This window comes from Athene cunicularia, assembly GCF_003259725.1.
Source record: "Athene cunicularia isolate RWA chromosome Z unlocalized genomic scaffold, athCun1 chrZ_part1, whole genome shotgun sequence".
In the NCBI taxonomy this organism is placed as follows: domain Eukaryota; kingdom Metazoa; phylum Chordata; class Aves; order Strigiformes; family Strigidae; genus Athene; species Athene cunicularia.
Window position 1 is genome coordinate 35,478,625 of NW_020799142.1, and position 5,013 is coordinate 35,483,637.

Genomic DNA, 5,013 nt, shown 5'->3' on the forward strand with positions numbered 1-5,013 from the left:
TTTTTTTTTTTTTTTTTTTTTTTTTTTTTGTTAATTATATGTGTGTGTGTGTGTTTTGGGTAAAACCCCGTTGTTTCTGTGTGTCTTGGTGTGTGTGGTGGAGGAGCCAGTGCTGGGCGCTTCGGGCTTCTCCCCTTGGTGGGAGCGTTGACAAAGCACCTTCCAGTCCTCTCGGTGCTCTAAACAGATCATTCTCATTTTCATTCTCATGCAAATTTAACTCCGTAAGTAAAACACGAATATTTCACCCAAAAACTCTTTTGAACCCCAGGAAGAATACAAAGCACCTGCTAGAGGAAGCAGGGGTGTGCTGGAGCGCGGGCAAAGCCACCTCGTGAACCTTGGAAAAATGGGTGGAATCGGTAAAATTCGAGGCTGCGTTATCGGCGGAAATGGAAACGGCGAAGCGTTTCGCTGTGCCCTCGCTCGCCGCGTCGGTGGGTCAGCGATTCTGCACGTTTTTTTCTGCTACAACTTCCTGGCGAGCTGGAGCTGAAGACGCACGATCATTGTAAACCCGAGCGCTGCCGACCTCGCGGTTTCGTGGTATTTACGCTTTTGTTGATTTTTTTTAATTTTTTTTTTTAATAATTCTCTTCTGGTTGGCACTGTTGGACCTTCTCAAGTTGGAAACTGAGCTCATCCCTGCACAAACTCTTTGCAGCACCTCTTACCACCACAAAGTTATGCAAACTGGGGGGGGAGGTCTTTGTGGAACGGCCTTGGGTTGGTTTTGGAGAAATTGGGAGGGGCTGGCCCAGCATTTTTACAACACCCGAGACAAATCTAAAAACAATTGCAGGTTTGCACGAGGAATTACTCACCCTGTGTGGTGTCTTTGGGATCTTTTCAGTTACTCCTGACGGCCACCGCAGGAGGAGCCTGCGAGGCCCATCCGGGCGGCCGCGACTCGATTTCCTCAGTTACACACGACGGGCGTCTGGCACTTGCAGAGCTTTTGAGTGGCAACACCTTGAGTTTTGCCGAGGAACGGGGTTGTATTGCTGCGGGTCACCCTTCTACCACAACTCATTATTGCTACTGAACGATGCAGTCGGGTCTCTTTGAGTGTTACGAATGAAACGATGTGTTTTAACTTGAGTTTTCCTTCCCGACCAGGAGAGTGGGTCATTTTAAACAACTGCAGACACGGGCTGCCTGGTATTTCCTGGGGGAGGGTGCTGAGACTTCTCAAAGAAAATCATCTCAAATTAATCCCTTCTGGAGAATGAGGGTTTTAGGGCCGGCCCTGCCTGGCTGCGCCTGCCCGGGGCACGTCTCCACGTGTCCTGCCGACTCTCAGGGTCATTTTGGAGGAATTCCTGCCAACCCCTGAGCCCCCATCCCTGCTTTTCATCCATGACCACCGGATCTCCTTCCCTGCACCGCCAGCGGAGCGAGCAGGAGCCGCTGCCTCTTTCTGCCTGCGTTGCCTGCCCTGAAGATGCCACCGGAGCCACCTGCCCAGCGTCTCTGGGTGCTGCTGGTCCTCCTCCTCCAGCTCACCCACATTATATCTCCACTTACAGAAACCAAAGGTGCTTTGCCCAGGGGTGCCCCGAGGGGCTGCGGGGTGGGGTGCTGGGCACAGCTCTGCCATCCCGGGGCCAGGCAGGATGGTGCCCGGGATGGAAATGCGGCCACTGACAGCGCCTCAACCACGCTGCATTAGAGGGCTTTCAGCAGGACATTCAGTGGGTAATTCATTTATGAGGAGCTTTTCGTTTACTAATAAAGCAACGGGGCTCCAACTTTCTTCTGAAAAAGAATAGAGGAGCTGAAGGGTGGAAGAATGGGTCTCATTCTTCTGGCGTGTCTATAGATAGAGTTTGGATGAGGAGTCATCCCACCCTGTCCCGTGGCTGACAGCTCGAGGAAAGTTGGCTTGATATCATATGCAATTATGCTGCAATTATGTTGGTAGCCAGTAAATACATCTCGAGTGTCTTGAGCTTGTAAATCTTCGAAGTGTGAGCACTGGGAGTGAAACCGCCTTGTCCTCTTGGCTGGAGCTCAGACAGAGAGCCCAGCTGTGCTACACGGCCCTGGGGGGTCACGGCGGGGTGACGGGGACCTTCACCTCGTTTCTGAGCCAGAGAAGACCTCTGGGGCTCCCTCCCTGCACCCCGTTTCTCTGAAGTCCCCTGCGGTGACCTTCTCCCAACACGTAGGTTTGGGGGTTTTTTGTTTTGTTTTTAAACCTGAGGCTAAAATGCATCCCCTGGTCTTGATCTTTCTGCTTCAGTACCTGTGGTGTCCCCCAGAGGCTGTAGCCCCTCACTGTCAGATGCTGATTTATGTGAGCGTGACAACAGCTTTTGGGGTTTGGTAACAGTTTTTATGTACTCAGCGGGGAGGTGGGATTCAAGGCTTGTCTGGGGGCCGAGTCTGTCACCCAGAACACACGGTCTGGCCCACGGCTCCATGCCGGTGCCCCAAACCTTTCCTAGGAAAAGAGATTGCCGTTGCTCCTTGCCTGTGATTAGGAGAAGGAGCTAATTATTTGGGTACTCCTGTTCACAGAGAGCAACTCCTCTGTCAGAGGGCACATCCCCGGACAGCCCGGCTGCCCACACAGCGATGCCCTTCACAACAGCGGCATTTTCTGGTGCCAAAAAAAGAGCAATAATAGATAAATCAGGGCAAAGAAACCAAAAACCCCCAAAACCCAAGACCCACGTGGGTTTGCCCGCGACGCAGCAGCCGGAGCTTCCTCACCTCCTGGTCCACAGCGGCTGGTGGGAACATCTGGAAACAGGAGGTGCAAAAGACACGCGTGTGCACGCGCACACACACACACGTGCACACACACACAGGACATCCAGCCCAGGCTCAACCCCTGTACAGGGAGAGGGATGGGATGGGATGGGAATAGTTGCATGAAGCAGCTGAAGGAAACAACCAGGCCAGAAGCAACAGCAGGGGCAGAGGCGGGGGATAAAACCTCCCTGGGTGGTGGAAGTGGCTCCTGGGTGTGGTTCTAAACTCAATCAATCAATCAATCAATTAGAGGCAAGGCTGTTCGCGTTTTGGGAAGCTGGGCAAGCCAGGTGATTTGTTTTTGAAGAACAAGACCAGCTACTGAAAGCAGCCACAGGCTGCGCTTTGCTCCAGGACTTGCTGGTGTTGGCCCAGTAGCGGTGGCCCTGGGACAGACTGGGACCATGCAGGAGCTTGGTGACAACACACCGACAGCCTCAGGCAGGACGGTCAGTAATGTTTTCTTCGCTATTTTTCCCTTTGATGGCTTAATTTTACCCAGCTGCCGCTGGCCTACGTGTTCTTACAGTAACTTAAGGAGTTTCTCCCCCTCCTTTCTGCTGATACCAACGTTACTGGAAGTTGTTGGGCTCGAAGCCTGTTTGAGGCACCTCTGGGAAGAACAAGTAGGAGCTTCCCTGGGTAAAAGGGGTTTCTGGGGTATTCCTGCCTACATCCCCGGGGTTCCCAGGAAAACAGTTTTCCCATCCAGTGGATCGTTATTGGCGGCAATGACAAAGCTGCCGACTTCTCCCGTTCACTGCGGGAGGAAATCTGGAAGTTTATCTGGTGATAAACGAAAATGTTACCTCAAAATACCCACAAATCACCCAGGGTTACGCAGAAACCTCACTGGGAGGGCGATGCAGGGTGTTGAGCCCTTCCTGACCCGCAGGAATCTCTGCAAAAACAAACCGATGTCAAACGAATCGGGCTGAAAAGTTTCTCTGCCAGTAAATAGCCCTTTTGGCAAGAAATGCTGGAAAATTTCGGTTCACTTCTAAGCGCTGATTTTCCCAAATGCTGCTGCTTATACGATCAGATAGATTTCTGTAACGTGAGCTGCTTCTAAGCTCTTCAGAACCCGCTCTGTTGTAATCTAGTGTTAATCAGATTGTAGTCAGCTGTCCCGGGTGCAGAGCAGCGGGGCTGGAAGGCCGGGAACACCACGCTGTGGGGTGGTTTAAAGCCTCAGTGGTGGTTACGTACTGCTGCTGCCTTAGCAAAGAGGCTGTGTTGGTGCTTGTCTCTCTGTGAGGATGGATCTGGGATGCTGAAGGTGAAGCCGGGAGGATTTGCCCAGCTCCCAGCAAGAGGAGGAGCCCCGGGTTTAACTCATCCCTGCGCCGACGGTTTAGGGGTTGGTACTTGGAGCCCTGGCATCCCTCCAGAAGTGCTAAATACCGTTGAGTAGATCCTTAGCTAGGACTCGTTTATCTTCTTTACTCCACTAAGCCAATATTGTTATTTATAAGAGAAATCCTGCGGCCGCCTTCTAAATCCATTCCCCAGCACAGCTGGGCGGATGTGCTGCCGGCACCGGCAGGTTCGTGGTGGGGTGGTGAAGACCTCACCCAGGACCTGCCGTAGCCCCGGGGCTCGAGCTGGGAAGGCGCAGGACAGAAAAACTCACAGACACATCTGACTATTCCACAAATAACCAAATTTTTATTTTGGTAGGATTTTTTTTTAATACGAGCGTAACACTGACAGACACAACTTTCCGTTGTCATATATTCGGTGCCTCTATCAGAAAAGGAGCACTGGGAAAGCAGCCCTGCAAATTAAATTCCAAACTACCTCTAGGAGAAGCCCAGCAAAGCATCCCTGCGCTCAAAGCTGTGTGGCGGGGGCTCCGGCACCAACCAAGCTTCGGTGCAGATGATGCGCTGGTGAGCGCTCGGATACTTACTGAAATGCGCTAAATAACTGTAAGCCTGAGCTTCAAAGAAGTCTAAAGAGGATTAAATCATCTGAAATAGGCCAGAACTATTTTGTGGCTGCTGGTTTTGGGGTTGTTTGTTTGGGTTTTTTTTAACTTTGTCAATGGGTGAGTCGCTAGCAAGGTGTCGGAAAGCTCGTCTCCCTCCTCGCACGGCCGGGAAGACGGTGCCGGATCTGGGAGCCAGTGGGTGAGGGTGAGCGCTGACAATGTAGGGCACGGCGGGCTGGGGGGCTTAGGGATGCTCTAATCCAGAGAGAAAAATCGCATTTGTTTTAAACAAAAAAAAAAAAAAAAAAAAAAAAAAAAAA